Below are 24,328 nucleotides of genomic sequence, written 5' to 3'. Positions count from 1 at the left end.
TATAAGAAAGGTGCCAATGCTTTACCCTAATGTTTTGTTATTGATCTTCGAGTGATTAACAAGGTAGTCGCGAAACACTGTCCCATTGTTCCCGACATCACCACAATTCTGACTATGGTTCCTGCAACAGCAATGCATTTCTCAGTCATTGGGCCGCATTACGACCCGTGCGGTAACCATGGCGCTAGTAGCGGCATGGTTGTCGCCGGTATTTTACTAATTCTGCCATGGTGAATGGCGAAATTACCGCCCCATTCCAAGGTTGGCGGGCGGTAATTCCCCATTCACCATTGGCCCTTCCCCATTCACATTTTTGCCCCCATAGGGTTCAATGGAAATGGGGAAGGCGGTAGTTATGGTACCGCAAATTGCGGTACCATAATTACCTCCAAGTTCCCTTTGCGGGGCCAATCCTTAATGGCTGGTAAAACCAGCCGTTAAGGTAGGGACCCGCAAAGGGACCTCGTAATTAGGCGGTAAGGGGTTAACAGCGCCGCCACCTTTTACGGCGCCATTAACCCCTTACCGCCTGGGTCATAATGAGGCCCATTGACTTGAAAAATGTATTTTTTAGCATCCCAATTCACCAAGATAGCAGGTACTTGTTTGCTTTCTCCTGTGGGGGATGCTCTTTTACTTTCACACAAATACCGGAAGGGTACACTGAGAGTCCTAGCATTTACAGTAAGGCCCTCAAGGAACAACTAGACATGCTGGAATTACCTTCTTCATGTACATTCGTGCAATACATTGATTACTTATTGCTGCAGATTCAGAGAACGGTTGTAAGGAGGGTACTATTTTGTTATTGAAGCATTTGCTGATAATAGTCATAAAGCCTCTTTGAAGAAATTTCAATATTGTCAATAGGCGGTCGCCTATCTAGGCTATCTCCTGTCGAATGAGCAGAGGTGCTTTTTGCGCCTGAAAGAATACAAAACATCTCTGATATGGTGATACAAAATACACAGAAAAAAGTTAGGGCTTTTATTGGAATGGCTTCCTATTGCAGGCAATGGATTACAAATGTTTCACTTTTGATTAAACCTTTGTTGACATTGACAAGGAAAGACATACCATTACCTCTACCTTGGGATACAGATTGTCAATACGCTTTTGATCTGCTCAAAACTGTGCTATGTTCTGCACCAGCATTGGGCACACCAAATTATAGCAAAGAGATTGTGTTGTTTGTGCATGAGAGCGACAGATGTGATTTGGCCGTATTGACACAGGAACATGGAGGAAGGAACATGCCATGTGGCTATTTTTCTTCCACGTGGGACCCTGTTGCATGCGCTTTGCCGAAATGTCTCAAAGCCGTGGCCGCTGCTACCGTCTCAGTAAAACAAAGTGAAGGCATGGTTTTGGGTCACTCCTTAACCTTGATGATGCCTCACTCGGTAGATATACTACTGAATAGAATGCAGACTCAGCATCTCACATCTACTCGTCTCACAAGATACAAGCTTATATTATTTGCACCCCACGTCAAAATTAAGAGATGCTGTTCTTTTACCTCCTCTAAACGAGGACAAAATACTAATGACACGACCTCGATTGTCTTTATGACACTGAACAAGACACCAAAGGGAGAATTGAATTAAGTGACACACCCTTGCCATCCCCGGACTGGGAAATATTTTGTGATGGTTCATATTTCAAACTCCCAGACGGCACCTCTACCACTGCTTATGCAATTACCACCTTAGACACAGTTATCAAAAGCAGGAGAATTCCTCACAACTCTGACCAGGCTGCAGAAATAATTGCTTTGACTAGAGCATGTGAAATACCCCAGGAGCTCGGAGTAAATATTTATACTAACAGTCAGTTTGCCTTTGGAGTAGCTCACGAGTTTGGGAGGCTATGGGCTGAGAGGGGATTCTTAACATCTCATGGTACGAAGACTCAACATGTTCCTTTGATAGTACAACTATTATCAAAACTGGCTCTGCTTAACCAACTAGCCATAATGACACTATAGAGTGGCTGACAATATTAGGAGGGGGAAAGCATTCACAGACAAGATAGCCAAACAAACTGCTACATGCACTCAATCAAGAATGAATGTGTTGGACTCTGCTAGATGGGTTGCTGAGACTGGGATGATGGAAGAGGGCATTAGTAGCATGAAAGAAATTCAGGCCAAAGCCACAGCCAGATAGAACTACGGGGTTCTGGCTCATCAAGGTTAGATAATGATGGCTGTTGGCTTGATCATGAGAAGCAGGGATTGATGCTGCCCAACACTTATGTAACAGCTGTAGTAACTATGGTACATGAGCCAGCTCACATCAGTGCCAAAGGTATTTGTAAACATCTAGACCCAGTATGGAATAATGGCAATATTCCCAATATTGCAGAGTGATTAGTTCAGAACTGTATGATATGTCTACAACACAACATTGGAAAGGGAACACCAGCACCTAAGGGTAGTTTTGGACCTCCTTCCATGCCATTTGAAGTGATTAATTTTGATTTCATTGAGAAGGAGCGATGCCAAAACTATAAGTATGTGTTAGTAGTGATATGTGCATTTAGCAAATGGGTTGAGGCTTTTCCTTTGAAGGACAATACCGCCATGTCCACCGCAAAAGCCATGTTAAAAGAATACTTTCCTAGATTTGAGTTACCTAGAGTAATATGGTCCGATAATGGGCCTCATTGTATTGCTGCTATCATACAACAGGTATGTGAGGGGCTACAGATTAAGAAGCGATTCCATTCAGCAATACATGCTTTTCTGGTTTAATTAAACTTCATAACAGCCTTCTTAAGAACAAGCTTGCGAAGGTGTGTGCACATAGCAAGCTGAAATGGCCTGATGCCCTACCATTAGCTCTGTTATCTATGAGAACCATGCCCAGGCAAGAACCGGACTTTCTCCCTATGAAATAGTGATGGGGAGACCTGCTAAAGTATGGAATGTAACTAGACATAAAAAGTTGTCCGATATGGAGTCCCTACTATTGTCTGATTACTGTGACCAGTGGACTCAAAATGTGCGTTTGATTCACCAACAGGTTGTGCAGCATTGCCCGCTAAATATGAGGGACTTGGTCACCGCATTCGACCTGGCAACTACGTCCTCATAAAAGATTTTGAGCGGAAATCCGGTCTTGCAGCTCACTGGAAAGGACCCTAAATGGTGGTACTGGCTACTCAGATGGCTGTTCGAGTGGAGGGCAAAAACACTGGATTCATGCAGCACACCTGAAGCAAGTGCCTTTGCCTTTCCCTATGACAAATGGGAGAAGGAGGAAGGCAAAGATCTTGAAACCAAGTGTGTGCCTTTCAGTGATGGCACATGTCCTGGTCCTGAGCCCAACAGCCTGATTGTTCACCACTTTCTTCATATATTGATCCTCTTTTCACAGATCACTGTGTGCCTGGAGTGACCAGGTATAACCTTCGACCACGGAATTATCTAGAGAATGACATTTTGTAGTTAGGAAAGTGTGGTAAAAACACTGCACCCACAAGCAACCAACGTATTCCCTCTATTTCCCCCAAAGATGCAAAAATGCTTGTTTGGAGGCAGAGGGGGGTGGTATGATATGATATGATATGGCATTTGTAACGCGCCTATACACAAGTGTTTCACACACAAGTGGTAAAAAGAAGACTACCAGCAAGATTGGCCATGTGGTCAGGTGCCACCCACGGATGAACTTATAAAGCCTGTTTCTGTGAGGCTTCTTAACGGACACTGAAAGACTATGTCACTTTTTTTGGCACATATAAATGAGGACATAGAAAGTATTGCCACTAGAAAATACATGTCTAAAGGACTATGGGCCACTACGGACAAATGCATAATCATAATTATTGTAGCATCTATTATGCTCATACTGATACCGTCATTATGGTTTTTGAAACGTTTGCATCCTCTCAGCATACTGTTACCTACGGTCAGCTCCACTACCTTGTCTCCTCTCTATATACACTACCTTACTCCTCGTCCCTTTGATCTCGAACACAGGGAGGGGTATCTCAACAACACCCTTATACGTATTGTGAATGATATCCATGCTATCCTAAACAGAACACATTTCTAGGTATGTTCTCACCTCCCACAAAATGGTGAGAAAGTTTTAGGTTGGTACATATATCCACTCCCATTGTCAACTGCTTGTTTTGCTTGTTTTGCTTCGTTAAGAGCTGTGTTGTTTGGTAAATGGAATGACAGTACCGCTGGTAACTTTGATGGGACAAACATCAACAAATCTGACCAACAAGTATTGCTGCCTCTAGGATGTTCTGTCTTTGCTAATAAAAGTACAACCAATGTATCCTCTACCAAATATTAGTCCTTTTTAAAAAAAAATTAGGCTGTTTGAATCCTCCCTGACAAGCACTCTGGTTCACATTCCTATACCAAATGAGTTGCACAAAGAGGATCACCTCTCTTTGCAATTTTACGCATAAGGTTCCTTCATTGTAATTTTCATCATTTCCACCACATGGAAACGTGAAGAGGACCAAATCACCTTACTCTTCACTTTTCCACTTCATTGAAGAGTGTAAATGATGACTGTAATTAATGATGTCTGAATCATTCATAACGATGTCCATAACACCCACATCTACCGCTTTTAATGTGTGGTAATTACAGGAACATTTGATAGGAATCTATATGTTTGCTGCCAGCATGAAAATACATGCTGGTGGCAAACCTGACTAGTTTGGAAAAGCGGGAAACATATAAAAGTCTGTCTTTCTCCCAAACTGCCCCTGACAAATGAAGGAAAATGAGACTCATTGGTAAATAAACTGTTTCACAAAGAACATGACCCCACTGTTTGGAAGTCCTTCCCCACCTCCTCAAAGAAACACAGATATTCTGGAATACGGGGCATACCAGCACTATATACATATTCACAGAAAAAAACCTATGATAGTCAGTGAAAAAAACGTTGTTAAAAGGATGTTACTTTACAAGTAAAACCAAAAACCCTAGAAATTCGGCAGTTATGGTAAGCTCAGCAACCATAACTTGCGCCACCAGCATGCAGTGCTAAGACTAACACTCAGGACATCAAAGATGACATCGCAAATGTCATTGATGACATCACTGATGACATTGCATATCTGGGCCACTTGTTTTTGTTCACCAACATATCTAGGCCAGGAGGTTTTGTTCACTGACAGTCAGAAAATGAACATTGAAAATGTGTTATTTATCTAGACATTAACCATCTTGTATGTTCCTAAAGTACTTTCCTTAGGGTTTTATTCTCAGCTCATGGTGCACATATATGGGGAAATAATCAAGCCTCAAACACACTATTTATTTGTATACATTATGATGAACTTTGTTGTTATTGACATGTTCTGGTAATGTTGTTTCTTTCTTCCTTACTTTAGTTTCCCTGTATGTGCCTCTGATTTTTACACATTGTGGGTCTTCATATGTATTGTCTATACTAACACAAGTATGTAGTAAGTCTTGAATTATTAGCTATTTATACCATGTTTAACATTACTCGAAACTCTGATAAGGTAGCATTCATTATTTTACTATCCAAAATTACCAGATGAAAAATATTGTACTTTTATGGTGCATGCTGCAGCCATTGCCTATGTGTATGTATGTGTGTATGATTAGGCCCCTGTATTAACAGCAACCCTCTAATATAATGTTTTGTTTAGATGACTACATTCTTTACTACATTAAGTAGTTCATGATAGGTCTTCCGATCACCCCTGACATCTTTTTAACAATATTGTAAACACAACCCTTGTAAGGACTGTTCATCAAAATCAATTTCATATTTGATGTCATCAATGATGTCATCAAAGACAATTGTGATGTCATTTTTGATGTCCTGGGTGTTAGTCTTAGCAGTGCACAGTGGTGGAGTGAGTTATGGTTGCTTAGCTTACCATAACTGGTGAATGTATGGGGTTTTTCGGTTTTACTTGTAAGCATGACATCCCTTTAACAAAGTGGTTTCACTGAATTTAACTGTTCTTTACATTAGTGCAACTTAAACATAACGTCCCGTTAACAACGTTTTTTCACTGAATTTCATAGGATTCAATTAGTGCAACTTAACCATAACATCCCGTTAACAAAGTCTTTTCTCTGAATGTCATAGATTTTTATGAGTGAAAATGTTTCATGATGTTACATCACTGTATACACGTTATTAAGAATACCTCTTTTAACGTATATGAAAGAACGGTAAACCTCCTTTAACAAACATATTGTTTGCAATGCATTCTGATGTGTGTTGTTATCAGCAGTGCATGCTGGGGATGCAAGGCATGGTTGAATTGCCTAGGGCATGAGGCTCGACCATGAACGCAGCCTCCACCAAACCACTCCTGTTATCTGCTGCACCTACCCTGCATCCTAGTTCAGTGTCCACTAAACCCTCATAATGTGACCAATGGCCAGTGCTCATGGCTTGCATGGCCAGTCTACACAATACTTGGGGCATGGGCTCCAGCCATGCCACATTCCCCAATAGGCAAATCAGAGTAGACTTTTGTCTGTGCCAAGAGCTAGGCCCACTGCCCATGCAACAACGTTATATCACTATTTTTTGTACTATGAGGCATGCTGGGAACTTAATAAATCAACATGTGATAGTTAAATAATTAAGTTTTCAGAGTCCTCCAAAACATGACTAGTGGAAGAAGGGATTGGGGAAGGAGCAGTGGCATAAAGTACTTAGTAAGACCGGAGGAATAACATGAGGTGACAGCACAGGGTTGCCAGGGTATGAAATAATTAATATTCATCAGTAATGATAGGAAACTATTAAAAGTCAGATCATTTACAATGTGCATGGAGCATGCTGGTGGAGTGTTGAAAGAGTGCATCCAGGGAAAAAAGGGCCAAGGGAAAAAAGGCACTAAAGAAAAGGAGTGTTCCCAGGGAAACAACACTGTCATCATACTGGTTGTCATTTTTTTAAATGGCTGACAGCTCAATGTCAACCATCTCGAAGTATGAAAACATAACTCTAAGTGTCACTTATCCCCACGTGATGGAAGATGGATGGATTGGGCTGGAATCAATGGCCGGGCATCCCTTATGGGGCAGGCAGATCCTGTATAGGCACACACCAACCAGCCGCGCAGGATTTTACCCTATGTATTGCATCATGCATGATGATGTTTTTCTTTATAAGATTCTGCTTGTACTACTTTTCGGCAGAACGTTAATAGAAGCAGAGTTCTTTGCTTTTGCTCTTATCTGCGTGTGAGATTAAAACTTGTTATCCTTACAAGATCGACTTGGGCCTTTTTTCCCGTAACGGGTTGTTTTCTCTGTGGAGTGAGCATTCAGGGACTTACCTTCAATTGCTGACCCTGATGTGATCCCATCACCTCTCTATTTGCAGTGGCTTCCAGACTGTTTCTCCAGAAGGAGCTGCGCCCACTTAGAGCGACCGGTCCCGAAAAAACACATGTTCTGAGTGGTTTAGCAGGAGCAATTTTAAGAGAAGTCCTCTCTGCTCTTTGAAGCGTGGTGCAGTTCCGAGGAGAGTGCAGGCCGGTGTTGGAACCCTGTGACTGAGGACTTCAGTTGAGCATGCACATGTGAGTAGACTCTTTTAAGCAATAACAAATAGGGGACAGATGCATTGGGAAGTGTGAATGGTATGAGTATGTGGAGAGTTTGGTTGTTAAAGTGACATGGATGAGTTCATGGTTATATGTCTTTTAAAATTTGTACTCGGAGGAGAGTATTTGGGCAAGGCATTATAAGGTAAGGCAAAGGTAAGGCAGGGAGCTCCTCCTCGGAAGGGGAGGGAAAGTGGTACCACAAGACAGTATATTATTTAAAGGAGGAATATAAAAATAAAACTAGTGGTCTCATAATAGGCCTGGAATAAGTAGTGGTTGTTATTTTAGCTTGTTATTTTATTGCATTATATTTCTGTTTTATTGGATAAAGAGCAGGACCTAGAAGGGCCGGTAATTGTGTGTGTCACAGTGTGGTGTGGTATTGGATGGTTTCGTGGAGTGGTGTATGCGTGCAAGGAAGGGGGACAGAAAAGTGTGGATGTTGATTTTCTTTTTCTGTTAGAAGCAAGCGGCAGCGTGCACAGCACATTAGCAGGACTTTGCAGGGTCAGCAATCCATAGATGTCACTAGCATGGGGGGAAAAACACCAATAGAACACATGCATAAAGCCCTGCCACTGTATAGTGACAGGGTGGATAAATATCATAAGCAGTGGATTGTGGAGGCAGGACTCACATAACAAGAGCATCCTTGAACACATGTCACATTCGTAGTAGCTAAGTATAAGGGAAAGCAGCTACAGAAGAGAAAAGAAAGTCTAGATCTCTGTCGTATGTTCGAAGACACAGAAGATCATAGGAATGGAGGAGAGATGCAGAAGCATAAAGATGTGGAAGGGAGATGGAGAGGGCAGGGTGCAGGTGGAGTGAGGGGGATTATATTTATTGACAGCATACCCCGCAGAAGGGTACACCAATCCAATCTATGTACCCATTGCAAACGCGGCTCCTTCTGCGGTGGTAAGGTCCCCTTCAGCACTGGTGAAACCACAGGCCACCACTGCCCCACCCGCATGCACACATCTGCCTGTAGTATCAGCATCTGCGAGTGTCAGGTCAAGAGAGTATGAAAACAGGTTATATGGGTTGTTGACAGAATTGAACAGGATACAAGAATCCTCAAGAGAGGTAGGGGATCCAGGGGTATCGGAAGATGGGTTAGGAGAATGGAAATCAGGGCATTTGTTGTTTGGAGAGAATCTGGGAGGAATACAAAAAGTATGTGTTGAAAAGGAAGGAGGCAGGGGTAAGTGGATATATTTTGGATCAAATACGGTGGTGGGGGATGATGAGGGGGAGGTTGGTAGTGACTTGTTCTCTGAGGACCAGGGTGAAGAAGAAGAAAGTGGTGAAGTGGTGGCTGACAATCCCCTGAGCTGTAGGCATGTGGGGGAGGGGTAGGTTGAGGAATAGAACTGGCAGAAATGGCGACAGTAAGAAAGAGAGAAAGTGGGAAGAAGGGCAAGATAAGTGGGGTAGAGATGCAGATGCCTCTGCTACATAAGGGGCAGGGGGAACACACTACATGCCCTGGCCCCTAATGGATAGAATAATTTAATTAAGGCTCTCCCACAGCTCACAGCAGGGATCAGCAAATTAATTTGCAAATTCAAAAAGCAAGCAGCAGGGGTGTCCGTGACAATAGGGGATCTTAAGAGCTTGATGGGTGCTATAATTGGGGACCAGCCTGCAGACGTATGGGTTAATGCTGCATATTCAGGTATAACCCTGAGGGATGATCAGCATGATGGATCGCTTTTTAATGGAATTAAAACACAAGTGTGGGATGCGTTACAGAGGGCTTTCCGAGATACCTCCAATTTGCAGCCTCTGATGCAGTGTCCAATGGGGGATGATCTGGATCGAACTAAATTCATGTTTAAATTGCAAGAGATGTGGAAGACTGAGACGGGAGGAACGTGGGACCATTCAATACCGTTGTTCTATTTTATTGTCGGGAAAGGATTGCCAAAGGAAGTGCAGAAGGCCTTAGATAAAATGGTGGCTATTGAGGCAAAGGGGTGGCCAGAAATACAGAGCATAATAGTGCATCATTGTAAGAGTATTAAGGAACAGGAGAGGGGAGCAGCTCAGAGGTTTCAGGCGGAGGAAGCAAAATGAATAGAAAAGAAATTGGCAAAGGTTGACGTTCAGGTGCCTGTGTCTACGCCTCTACCAGTAGAGGGGACAGAGAGTACCCAACAAGTTGTTAGCACTATTGCTGCACTCTTGGCTGAAGGAGAACAAGGACCATGGAATGAGGGACAGAGTACTCCAGCCCACATTGGAAACAAGGAGGGCCATAGAGAGGAAGAGGGGGATTTCGAGGAGCAAGGGGAGGAGGTTTTGGACCAATGGGGCTGGGATTGGACCATCCCAATTTTGGAATTGTTTGAGGTGCAGGCATTTTGCAAGGGAATGCAGGAGTAGGTCTTCAGTGCGGTATAATTATGGGCCCAATCAACAGGGACAAAGGCCCCAAGGACCTCAAGGACCAGGGTATTCGCAACAGGGTCAAGGATATCAGAACCAAGGCTATTCCCAGGGGCAACAGCAAACATATAATCAGCATCCCCAAGCAACTGACATGTAAGAATGACATCTGCCACAGCAACAGCAGGGAAGTACTGCCCCAGTGAGCAGGGTACCAGGTGGGGCTATCACTCCCTTTGGAGGAGCAGCAGTGATGGAAGGCAACCCCTTCTCGTTTCTGGGAACAAACACATACCCTGATTAGGACAGCCAACAGAGAGAACTTGCGTGTCCGATCTGGTCAAAGTCCATCCACCCTGAAGAGCAACCTTTAGTGGGGGCAGAGATAGGAAATAAACAGTTCATATTTATGGTGGACTCAGGTGCAACTAAAGCATGCATCATGAAGGGACATTTTCCCTTATTTGAAAGCATCTTTTCCGCAGGGATTCTCTGGGGCTTTTTACCAGGTTCCATACATGAAGGAGCTAGACGTAAAGGTGGGAGGGAAGGTGGTGTGGGCACCCTTACTATATTATGAAAGTTCCCCTGTTAATTTGATAGGGAGAGACCTGCTCAGCAGATTAAACATTGCAATGTAATGTATAGATTGTTGCATAGTCTGCTCCACACCTGGGATGTGTGCTATAAGAGCGATATTGATAATACACACAATGACAAGGGAAGTGGTCGACCGCGGATCCTCACATGTTCATTTATCATATTATGGTGATTGTGGAGGTGGTGCCCAAGATTGCCAAACAGTGTTGGCAAGTGCCCACTGATTTTTTCTTTTGTCCAGTAGTATCACTTGACGTGGTGGCGGGAATTATGTTGTCGCTGGATTTGCACGGGTTGTTGGTTTTCGACAATAGGGTTATCATGTTAGATATTTTCAGGGATGGGTGTTAGTGGTGCACAGTTCTCTGTGTAGAATCAACGGTACAACTAAAGGAAATTACAGATGATTCATTGTTTGAGAATAACTACAAAGATAAGAAAATAATACTAGAGATTTGCATCCCATGTGACATTATGATACAGTACCGAAGAGTGCAGTGCCCCCTGATGGCAGTATTAAATCCACCCCATATTTTATGATGAAGATGATGAAGACTTACAACACATGCCTTTACAGTTGTGGACTACAAATCCACATGATGTAGGGTTACTGAAAGACAGGACCCCTGTGCACATAACACTGAAGCCATGTGCAGTGCCCCCAGAGTAAGACAATATCCATTATCGAGGGAGGCAGAGGAGGGTATTTGAAAGACAATGCAGGCCCTATTTGACCTGGGGATCATCATGCCATCTATGTCCCTGTGTAACACAGCAATATACCCTGTCAAAAAATCAACAGGGAGAAATTGGAAGATGATTCAGGACGTACGCCCGCTAAATGATGATGTACTGAAAGAATTTCCAGTTGTTCCAAATCCTGCTACAATTTTATGTAGCATCCCCAAAGAAGCCACATATTTCATTGTAGTGGACCTGAAAAATGCATTCTTCTCGATTTTACTCCATCCTGAGTTGAGATTCCTCACACCATCTACGCAGGGTCAGATGTGGTTCAAAAATACTAGGTTACCTGAGGGGTACTGCGATAGCCCGAGCATAGTTAACAGAATATTGCATGCTGATATAGGGAATATTCCGTACATGGATGATCTGCTAGTATGTAGTGACATTAAACAGTACTGCCGAAGGGACTCCATTGCACTCCTACACTTGCTGGCCTGTAAGGGGTACACGGTCAAAAAGGCTAAATTGCAATATTGTCAATACAAAGTGTTCTATCTGGGGCAGTTCATATCAGTGAACGGTAAAAGAATATTACCAGACAGGGCAACGTCAGTTCATGCCAGCCCCAGCACCAACTCAGTTAAAGAAATGCAGATGTTTCTGGGCCTGTGTAACTAATGCAGGGCCTGCATTCTAGATTATGTGGCATACATAAGGCCACTTTTGCAGGCCCTTAGGATAGCACAAAAAGCAAAGGACCATACGTTACAGTGGACGGCAGAGATGATCAAACAATTTGAGGACTTAAAGGAAGTCATTAGTTCGGCACCCATATGGGCCAACCCAGATTACACTCTGGAATTATGCTTGTGTTCACATTCAGATGGCAAATTTATGACAGCAGTATTTACTCAGAAGATCATTATGGGCCATAAGCAATTGGCCTATTCTAGCAGCACTTTGGACACAGTGACACAAGGGCTAGTTAACGTGTCAGCATGATTTAGCAGCTGCTGGTTTTGCAAAAGAGAAAAGTTCTACAATTGTAATGGGGTGTTCAGTCACGTTATATGAGGAACATTCTTTGTTTGCCATTCTATAAAGGTCAAAATCTACTCTGACTAAACAAAGATCTTCGGCATATGAAATTATCATTTCTAAACCATGGGGTAAGATGAAAGACAGTCAACTCTGCCACCTTTTAATGGACATGCCTACTACATAGGTACCACTAAACAAAAGGTGCAATCAGGTCCATATTAAAATAAATACTCACTATACATGATAACTGGGATGAACCTCTTCCAAATGTTTGAAGTCATAGTATGTTTGTGCCATTCCTCTTGGAAGATGCTTAGCAAATATTGTTTTGGAATGACCAATAGCAAAGTAGAAAAGTCTTGAACACAATTATGCTTTACAACTCACAGAATGAAAATAGATACTAAAGGCCTCATCACAATTTGGGCGGTATCCTGGCGGTAATACCCACCAACTGTAATTGCGTTGGCTCCACCCGGTCCAGCGTTATTAGCGCCGGATCATGGGTTGGACGTTAATGGTAAATTCCCATTCCCTTTGGACTCAATGGGGCATTTGCTTTGCAAATACTGCACGCTAATACGGCTGGTGGTAATTGCGCTGAAAACAGGGAGCTAAATGGGATTTTCACCTCCAGCAAAAAGCTGGAGGTCAAACAGCCCATTAAGCGCCCAACCTGTGTTTGGGCCAGTCCTTAAATGTGGTGGTAATATCGTTACTGCCGCATTTAAGGGCCGTCACCTAACTCGTGATGAGGCCCTAACACATTTATTTGTGCTAAACTGTGTAGTGTCTCTGCTACAGAAGTATAGCTTTGCATGTCAATCAGCGGAGAAAAGGAAGTTTTTTAAAGCTCAAGCTCAGTAATGTATGAGTCATGTTCATTGGAGGCAGAATACAGAATCCACTGGTAGATTTCCAGGACTCCCATAATGTTTTTTTAAAGATAATCGTGGTGTGAAAACCTGTAGCACTCATCTTTATCTTCTGTGTTTTGTTGGTTAGTCACTTGGAAACAGTGTCCGGTAACCCTATAGCGGAAGTTGTCTTATTTCTGCATTTGGCAAACATATAAGGGCCTCTCCATTGAGAATCAACAAGGCCATTTAACCTGAATGTGATTATGCTCCCACAAGACGCCTCCATATTACATTAGACATTCTTGAAAAGTGTGTAGCCTCAACATTCTCTAGCCCACTTTTCGTATAGCAATGCAATGCTGACCAGCTACACTGTGGGAATAATAAAAACAAACATAGGTATCATGCACAGACACATGTTACTATGCGTGCTTTTCGTATGTCTTGTGTGACGTGTTGACATATCACATCTGTTATTTCTTTACATTGTGTTCAACATTTTGAGAGAGCCACACTGAACTGAGTTAAAACACTTTATCCATTTGTGCTCAGCACTTACAAGAGTCTTTTGAAGGCTACCACCTGGGGGGATCATAACATTTTTCGTCACAAACCATCCTTTACACAATTGATGTGGTGTTCCTTTTTGCAAACATCGTGCAATGGCCCTTAGACACATTTTAGGGAAACACGCATGCTCAGAAAACGTTCTCACAATCGTCATTGTTAGTTCTGTAGAGATTGCCAGGATGGGTAACCATTGTCAAGTGGAAAAATTACAGTTTGTTCCTGTGTTACTTGATGTAAGCAACTGAGTTCAAAGGTTCGAGCTGTGTCCATATGCATCAAAGAATTTAAGTGCATATGCCCTGAACCCTTTTAGAGTAATGCAGGCCTTATCTACTTGTAAGAGATCGCACGCCATTATCCAAACACTCTCATCGGTGTATATATTGCCTAATTGAAATCATAGTTATATATCACAATGCACTGTCCAGCCTCTTCAAGATGGCCGACTCCTTGTCTGAAGATCAATGATATTTCTCTATGCTGGAAGTGGACTGCTTTAAGATGTCATTTTATACTATTGGAATCTAGTATGAATTCTGCCCTTTGCGTGGTGTGTTGGTGATTTGGGTCTTGCACGAAGAAAGCATAGGGTTGTGGGAAGGTTAGATTGAGCAGAGTGAGCATTACATGTAACGTTATTTGATTGTGTGGGGAGCAGGCTGATTATTAGCATTCCCTTGGTGGCCTCTTTAGTGTGTGTTTGAGTTTTTTTTCTGCGTCTTGGTATTCAGTAGACCAGAGCCCATTTTTGAGCACAGGTGATAATAGAGTGTACCTCTGATATATGGTCTTTGCCATTCAGAGGTGGCAAGCAATTAGTAGAAGTGGTATAATGAAGTGATCGATGTATACCTTTTTTTTTAATGTGAAAAATGCAAGGGTGGCATCATAGAGTTGTCAGATTATAATGTGTATAACGCTCCTAATACCATACCTGAGTTCGAACCTCCGTTGCTCTGCGTGGTCTTGCTTCCAAGACCAGTGCGTTGCCCCTGTGCTATCCTCCATTCAATGTTCAGAGTTGGATGTTTGTTATAGAATTAAGATTCATATCAGATGTCATCTTTATAGGTTTAGCATTAACTGAAACTTTTAACCCCAGCCTTTTACCCAGACCTCTAACAATAACCTGAGAATAACAAGAGAAATAGGAGGCAACCCAGTGGGTAGGAGGTGAGGGTCAGGATTAAGTCAAATGTGGGCTAGAAGAGAAGATGAGATTTGAGCCAGAGAAGAGGTGGTCGGGGGAAATGAGAGGTGGGCTGCGAGAGTGCAGAGGTTGGACAGGAGAGTGCAGACATGTACCAGGGGATTGGGAAAAACGAGAGAAGGCTAGGTGGCTCTGGGAAGAGGAGATGTTGGGCAGGACCAGGTAGATAAAGGAAGAGGGGAGGCATGCAGGGAAATATGTGGACCATGTAAGATAGCGGACAGATAGACCAGAGAAGAGTGGTGATGAGATGCTTCCTTGGCTCAAGGGGAAGTTCCAAATGGCCTTAAAGGCTGCCTGATTTTACAATTTTTTAGTTCAGCAGTCTTGAGTAAATGACAGACCATTACAAACCTGCTGTTGCTTGATAAGGCACTGGGAATGTAAGTAGAACATTCATTACTTGTTCTTGTCAATATGCTTAATCTCCTTCCTACATATTAATCTGTATTTCACAAGTTTTACATTGTAACATCTTAACACACTTTGGATGACATTTTATGAAAACATATATAGGGAATTCTTGACTGCTAGCATTACTCATCCTACTGTCAGCAATTGATATGGTGAGTAATGAGTCACACATCTCTTGTATGGCAGCGTGTCTGGGTTTAAGATCTAAGGTTTTGAACTGGCTGTGCTCCTTTCTAGCATTCAGGATTCAGGCACTGCAGTGCATTTTTTGTATTCCTTACAGCGGGAACCTAGCTTGAGAGCAGCAGAGTGCTTTACAACAGGAGGGTGCCAGCATCGGGCAATGCATTGTATGCAGTGGTTCAGAACTTTTGGTGGAGGGAGGGGTGTTTATTCATATGGAAGGTCTTCTTGAAAAATCCTGGTTTTTAGTGTTGTGTGTGGCAATGGAGGTGGTCCATCCTTTTAAGCCTATGCAGGATTGATTTCCAGATGGTTGGAGCACAGAGGAGAGGGACTGCTTGCAAGGCTTCTCTTAAGGGGCCAGCTTAGACGCCAATCTTGTGATAGATTTGCTATGTGAGATGTGAGTGCCTCAAGAGGCGATGACTGCTAAGTATGTTGGCATTCCGCTCCAAACTGCTTTGTAAGTTATACATGATGTTTGTACTATGGTACTGGCAGAGATGGGGAGCCATTAGTTAAGCTTGTGAAGTGTTGGAGAAGTACAATTGTACTATACAGAAGTGTGTGTTTGAACTCGGACAGAACTGCAGGTTTCTATGTGCTTGAAACAATAAACTTACTCAGGAAGAAAGGAAACGCTTTATCTTTTGAATTCTTTCTTGCAATATGTAGATAACATGACAAATCATCACTACAAACTGCACAGGAAATTATGCTGACAAATAGGAAAACTTGAAGTTATAATGAGTTCAGATCTTATTTTCATAAGGTTTGGCTACACCAGGGATCCCCTTGAATGGACACCGGACTGGACTTTATGCCACAAGAGGCCTTCAACCCCAGAAGGCTTTCCGTATACACGGCAAAAGATCACGTGCAAAATCCTCTTTGCTCCCAAAAGTTTTGAAGTTTTATCAAGTGTGCTTGTCTGTCTGAAAGTACGTAGACCCTTTCTAGCAGTTTCTGCACAAACATGTTTTAAATGGAAATATTCTGCACTTGTGTCCAACTCACTCCTTCCCCACCTCCCTAGACACGGCCTGGGATGAGCGCTCTGGTATCTGGTCTTATCAAATTGACCATGGTCAATGTGAACTCTCAGTATCATCTCATGCCTGTTGATGCGTCTAAGGGGAAAGCTACAAGCTAAACTCTGCAGGCATTCGGTGTGTGTGCTTCGAAAATCAATGAACTCTTAGCAAGCAAACTTTTCAGGTTTACTGACTGTGCTGTATGGTCTGTCATTATACGACAACAGTCCAATTTGCAGGTGCTTGTAATGATAACCCCTGTGGTGTTTCTCCTGTCCATATGTGCGATCCGCAGTGCTTTGACCATTGTACCAAAGTCATGCAGCGAGATGAAGGGTTTTTATTTTGAAGAGTGTGGAGATATGTAGTCACGAAGTTTGCATCTTTTTGGCTATGTGCTTTCTAAAGGCAAGGCTACTGCTCATAATGACACCAAAGGGATTCAGCTGAGTTTGATAGATGAGGGGTGCATCTTTCCTTTGGGTCAAGTGTGCTTTTTTTTTTTTTAGAAGAGGTCATATCAGAGCTGTCTTCAACATTTCTGGGAATGCACCTTCACTGAGGCAGGTGTTCACAATACTGTGTTGAATGCTGGATCAGTGATTTCTTTAATGAGGGAGGCCTGAAGGAAATCATCCATGTAAGCAGTAGGTGTAAGAGGGGAAAGTGTGTCTAAAAATTCTTTAGGTGAGAGGAGGGCGAAATTGGTCCAGGAGGGAAGTGCCCATGGGGTGATGGATAGCAGGGCTCCACCAAGTTTTGAGGCATAGATGAGAGCTATGATCTTATCAAGTGTGTTAATGAACAGGGTGTTGATTATGTAACATTTGTGAAGCCAGGTCTGCAGGGCAGGTGTGGGCTGAGTGCAGTGCTTGAATACTTTGAATGAGGGTTTTCTCATGTTAGTGGCTACCTCAATGGTGGAGGTGCGGTAAGCACAGTACGCCTTGAAGATCATGTGTCTGCATTGGGTGTACAGGAATTTGAAAGATGAGAGACCCTATGGACTGCAGTTCTTGTGATCAAGGGATCTGATTGAGCATTTTTTGGTGGCAGGTTTGGGTATGAACCAGAGTGCAGACTTTGGTGCGACCTGACTTTAGAGGCACATGGATACACACTAGTTCCTTGAAAAAGAGGTTTCGTGTATCCAGAAGACTGAGGCATTACCCGTGGTGGTGAATTTTGCAAAGTTTCCCCTTCATGCAGTAGCACTCATTGACAGGGAATTTAACTGACCCTTATGGGGCAGCTTTGTGTGTGAAATAAAAAAGAGAATTACAGTTGAAGGGAAGGCCGATCAAGCACTATTGGTGCAGGAAGGAGGTGAAGACAAGGGTGAGCTCATGCCATTTGACATGCAAAGGGAGAGCACAATCTGTTTAAGGTCCATAGAGTTGGTTGAAGAGAATAGGGGGTCACATAGGTGTTTTGCTGGTTAGGACTTGTGAACGTTGATGTCTCTGAGGAGGATGTTATTGGAGTAGGGACATTTGCTGAAGAAAAACATTTTGGAAGGTCCTTTGGGGTGGCCTGTAAATAAGGTGAGATTTACTACCCCGAGTCAGTTGATCTGATAGATGACTGACCTCACTTCCAGTTTTTTCTCTGCAGTAAAAATGTTTGCTATTGTAACCATGGTGTAGAAGGACAGCAAGGATGTATGGGGAGGAGGGTGTAAATCCCATTGTGGTAATGAAAGGCGCCTCAAAATCATAGTAGGTTATAAGGTCAGCAATGTCAGCAGAATGTGCGACCAATGTTCGGGTGTTAACCATAATAACCAGTTGGATGTAATTAGCAGACGCATATTGCAGTGGGATATGAGTGATGTGGATGAGGTTTGACATAGTAGCTGTATGTGGCTGCTTTGGGCATTTGGCTGTGTCATCCCTGGAGAGGATGGGAATGGGATGTGTCAACAGGAGACACGTGTTGGTGTCTACAACTGACAGAGTAATTGGCCCATGGACCTTACCAGGCCCTAACAGGACAAAACAGGATTTTGACTTTTCTTCATCTGCCCAAACAGGACCAAACAGGAATTGTCCTTTTCTTCATCTGCCCAAAGAGGACCAAACTGGAATAGTTATTTTGCACATCTGCCCTTCGCTTTGGATATCCACCCTGAGATGTAACAGTTAATAAGGGAGAAGAATGGTCAAGTCTAAGCAGGTGGCTGGGATGTAGATCGCATGAGGTATGTGAGATCCTCTCCTTTGCCTGTTCAATGCTAAGTACCAAAATTCTCAATTGTTTCACCTTTCTTATTTAGTGTGTATGTGAAGCCTTTGGGTGATCCTCATTACTATGGGTTTGCCATTCATTAAATGTTGGCAATACTCAGTGTTATCTGAGAGTATCGCCCACTGATGTTCCTAAACTAATAACTTGTCTGGCCAAAATCCAGTGTTGGATAGTGAAAGCTATTCTTAAATTCAATTCCACAAAACTGATATAAAAAGCAAAAGAAAATTCTGACTTTGCCTCCTGATCCTTTTCTCTTTTGTTTACCCTGAAACATTTTTTTAAACATTCATTCCCCTTTATTTTCTCAAGAAAACACACAAAATGTTCACCCTTTCCCAGTTCCAACTGCAGGTCTGTTGATACCCCCCTTGTGTTTCTAGTGTGGGTTTAACATCCTTGTTTTTAATCTGTAGTTTGAGATTACTGTATTGTTGTTTATTGTTATGATGTTTTATTTGGCTATGTTTGTTTGGTATATCATTGGTTCAATGGTTCTTCTTTGATTCTTTTTGGTTAGCATTCCCTTGTTCTCTAGATTGGGTTTCTGGTGCTCTTTTAGTTTTGGGTTCTCAGCCCTGGACGGAACAAGGAAGGGGGTGGCAGACCCACAGCCCTGGGAAGAGAAGGTGCTTATAGGAACAAATCAGAAGCAGCACGTCTACCCCATTTTATACTTCCTTTTGGTGCTCCAGACATGTTATCCAAACGTATTGTTCACTCGGTGAATGTTATCTCCCATCTTCCCAGGATCTCTGCTCATTTCTCACACACATACTTTGTCAGTGAGTGTCTCACACTTGTTTCCCTATGAATTCTCTCCTCCTTCTGCTCCCCCTCCTTCACCAAATCCTCACCTTATGGAATATGTGCAAATCAATCACTTAAAGTGACTGACGTTAAATGGTAACTCTCAGTTCTCTGAATCACAGCTACCCCCCCCCCCCACTGAAAGATTGCAAGGGTGTGCAACTTGCAGAAGCTGCCTCCAGGGATACCCTGCTCCACCTTCACCACTCAAGTGACATCCAATGGCACACGTGTTGTTTGCTCACTTCAAGAGATGGACACTGAGTGGAAAATTCCACCTCACTAAGGGGCTGATTCATGGAATTTGTGCACCGAAAAACGGGGATTTGTGCACCATTCTGCCCGCAAATCCCAGTTTAACAAATTAGGATTTGCGGGCAGAATGGCACACAAATCCCTAGTTTTCGGCGCACAAATTCCATGAATCAGCCCCTAAATGTCTGCTACTTTCTTTGACAAATATCACATGAGTATGTCTTTCACCAGCTGCTGACAGGCAACGCGCGCTTCTCCTCCTCCACCTCATCCTCTTTCTCTGTGCTTATTCCAAGATGGACAGTTATTTTTTGCCATGGCATGCTTGTCGTTTACATTTCCTTAAAGACAGAGGGTGCCTGCATCTTCTGCATCCCATTAGCACTGACATTTTACTCCAAACACCTTTAGGTGGCACACAAATGCAAAAGCCTTGTTTGTGTGTCTCAGGGTCACACAAGTGAGTCCAACTCTCAGGGATTCCCTCTCCGTTGATTTACCGGATGGCACTTGTGTTGTTTACCCACTTCAAAACACTGGAATTATCACACAGCATAGACAGAAAATATGCCAACCTACGAAAACAAAACTACTCTTTGTAACTCTGAGTCCTCACTACATCACCTTACATTTCCTTGTACGCAAAAACTCTAACTCCAGTTTATATACCTTTCCTTCTATTTCCTGAGACTCACTCTAGCAGAAACCTCCTGCCTCTCTGAAAGCTGACCAGCATTGCGAATGAACTCCGACCACATGTGCCCCTTTATAGATCATAATGTTGGTCTTTTTGTCGTCTGAAATTCGAAATGGATGAAACCTCTGACATTCTGGTGATTGTGGGTCCATCCAAACATCTCTGATCAGAACTATTTAGCATAGCCTTGCTCCAGCTCTGATTCCCGTACCAAAAACTCTTTGATTCTGGCTAGATAACACTCTTTGGGCCTCATTACGACCCAGGCGGTAAGTTACCGCCTGGGTCGTACCTTTACCACCATGGCGTAAACTATGTTTACGCCATGGTGGTTGGCGGACTTACCGCCCCATTCCGAGGTTGGCGGGGCGGTAAGTCCCCAATCCCCATTTACCCTTCCCCATTCCCATTTTTGCCCCATAGGGCATAATGGGAGTGGGGAAGGCGTTAATTAGGCCACCGTAAATTACGGTGGCGTAATTAACAACATGGTCCCTTAGCGCCATGGATTTTAACACCTGCTAAAAGCAGGTGTTAAATCCGCCATGGCGCTAAGGGACCTCGGAATCAGGCGGTAAGGGTCGGCGCTGTTTACGCCGCCGTAAACCCCTTACCGCCTGGGTCCTAATGAGGCCCTTTGAGCACGAGGACAGGTAGTAATGATAAACTCCCAATTTTCCAACTTTAACTGTCACACTTGAGAAGCATCAGATTGTTCCCATAAATCTTTTAGAACAGTCGTGCAAGCATCGGTGTTGCCAAATATTGATAGGTGTAACATCATTCTCATGCGAGCATTTTATAATGATGCAATGCGTTTGCTAAGAAAGCAGACTTTCAACCATAATTCCCTGAATTTGATCGGCATGCACTGACAGACCACGTGTGTCAATGTCTTATCTACATGAGCCTGCACGCGGGTAATCCATTATCATGCTCCCTATCAAGCAAATAGGCTGCAGATTGCATTATTCCAACGTGCAAGAAGCGTGCGCTAATAACCGATATTCAGAGGATGTGCCACGCTTTTGGAATTCCCTGCCAGATACATTGTGGATCGACCCAGCCTAATTACTTTCAGAGAGTAATTAGGACATTTTTATTTCCTAATTGGATCATATTGGACTTGGTTTAGTCTGGATTAGCGGGAAAATACCTTTAGGGAATCGTTATTCGGATTTGTTGGTGTTATTGTATGACTGTCAGTGCTTTGTGCGTGTATTATAAAAATATTTAAATATATAAAACAAAACAAAAAAAACAAATGTTGCAAGCAATTTGACAGATGTTACCCTGAATCGTGTATCAAGCAACTTTGTAATATATCCAGGTGTTCCAATTTTTAGACGGGTCTAATATGCATTGGGGAAATCCTGGGCATATCATTGGAAAAGCCTGACATATAATGGACCTAGTATACTATGCATTGCCTCCATGCGCGAGCTGCCCTAAACACTGCGTCATGCAGTTCCTTAATGAACACAACCAGGTGCACTCTCACACATACATTCACGTGCACTCCTATCTGTGTGTAACAAACATGCATCGCCCTCTTAGGTAAACACACGAAATAAACACACATATTCACTCAAGCACAGACACACTCCCTTGTGTGCACAGAAACATACACCATCACCAGATCAAGGCAAAGTAGAAATGTCATCATTTTATCTGTTTATAAGTTCGCTCACGGGCAGGATGAAGTGACCAAGTGCAGGGGTCGTGGGCCATTTCAGGGTAAGTAGCAACAGGTGGTGGGGTTAAGTGGCAGATGTACGTTCGATCTGAAGTACATGGCTCATGGGATGAGGCAGCTTCGCTTTTGCGGCCCTGCTTTAAGAAAACGTACACAAATCAAACACATTTTTCCCCATGCAAAAGGGCGCACACAGATTTCAACTATGTGGAATGTAGAACGTATTCTTGTAATTCCCATTTGCATCCTATACATTGCCCAGAACAGTTGGCCACTGGCGTTTTTCCCATCTATAAGCTAGAACTAAAAACTCAGAATGGGCTGGCTTAAAGTCAGGCATCAAACATACCATTACATAAGTTTAGATATTAGAACTAGTGTTATAGCTATTTAGTTACATTCTGCTTGTATGTTGCTTGTGGACTTAGATTCATAGAGGTCACAAGCATGGGATGCACAGTTACAAAGGGGAAACGCCTTTTTTTTATCAGCATACCATTTAGAATAGTACAGAATAGTTATCATTTAAAGTTAGTGGGCGAAATGCAATATTGTCGAAATAAGGTATGGGGATCGGACAGAGGGGGTGGGCTGTAAAGAGTAGCAATGAGGGGGGTTACTGACCGCGGTGGGTTTGGGGAACGTATCCTATGGGGTCTTGATTTATTTTCTGAATTTCAAAAGGTTGTTAGTGAGTCTGGGGTTTAGTGGGAATGAGTTTCCACAGTAATGGGGTGTAGATCAAAAGTGCTTGCTTCTGGGGTTTTTCCTTTTTGTATTTTTGCCCTTCTAGTCTGGCTAGCTTCTGCATTCTAGTGATGTACTGTTAAACAGATATGTTGACCTTGTGCACCAGACCGATGGGAGACTAGACGGCATAGTATTGCTTGCTAAGAGATTGTGCTTGCTTTGAAGGTTATGTTTGCTGAAGGAGTAGCCAGTGAAGTCTGATGAGAGTGGGAGTTGTGTCGTTGTAGTTATAGAGTACTTTGATGAGGTGGGCAACGACATGCTGTATGCTTCTCAAGGTTTTTAGGGTGATGGTGGGTAGGCTAGTAAGCATGGCGTTTGCTCCATTAAAATGAGAAAGGACAAGGGACTGTCAGGTTGATTTGAAACTGGTCTTTGGTAAGAAGGCCATGCTATTCCACAGGGGGAATACTTGGTGCCATGATATCTGAGCTTTATTTTCTATGTGTGTTTTGCGGGAGAGGTAGCTGTCTATCTACTGGAACAACAGAGTCTTTTCACAGGTTGTTAGCTGCAGTGACAGTAAGTCAGGGTTCATGGTAGACAGACACCTCTGGATGATGTGATATGTCCATCTGGGTGGAGTTCAGTTGGATGTAGGTTTTTGTATGAAGATGATCAGCAGGGTGAGGCAGACCTTGAATTTTGATGTCTTATTTAGACGTTATTTCCAAGCAGACTAATGCATATATGATATATATGATATGATAGGTTATTTATAATGTGCTTAATACCCAGAGGTTTCTAAGTGCGGACCCGGGGATTGAACCTGTGGTGCTCTGTGTCGTCTTGCATGTTACCCCTGAGCTATCCTCCCGAGACTCATCTATGTTTAGAAGGATTTGGCTGTTGGCTCATGATGGGGATTACAAGTGATTCTATGTGTAGAGATTAAAGAACATGGGCAAGAGGATCTGTGGGATGAAACAGGTTCCATGTAGCGGTCGATAGGAGCTTTCTGGACAACCTGATAGTGGTCCTCTTGATGTGAAGTGAAACAGCTGATCACATTCTCTATAATACTTTTGCACTAGTACAACGCATTGATGAATGTTTTATGGTACTGTGTTGAAGGCTGCAGCGAGATCAAGGAGTATCAGGAGGCAGGGTTGTCCCTCGTTGCACATCATTTACCACTTAGATGGTGGCTGTGATGCATCTGTGCCTGAAGCCTAACTGATAGATCAGTAGGAGACTGTTGGCATCCTGAGTGCTTGAAGATGTGTGGCACCTGTTTGTTCAAGGACCAGTCATTGCAAAGGAAGTCATCAGAGTCTGGCACTAGTCTCTTGAGAT

The sequence above is a fragment of the Ambystoma mexicanum genome, chromosome 12 (assembly GCF_040938575.1).
Source record: "Ambystoma mexicanum isolate Mex_15411 chromosome 12, UKY_AmexF1_1, whole genome shotgun sequence".
Lineage (NCBI taxonomy): Eukaryota > Metazoa > Chordata > Amphibia > Caudata > Ambystomatidae > Ambystoma > Ambystoma mexicanum.
The sequence above is the reverse complement of the archived record's forward strand: the minus strand, read 5'-3'. Positions refer to the sequence as shown.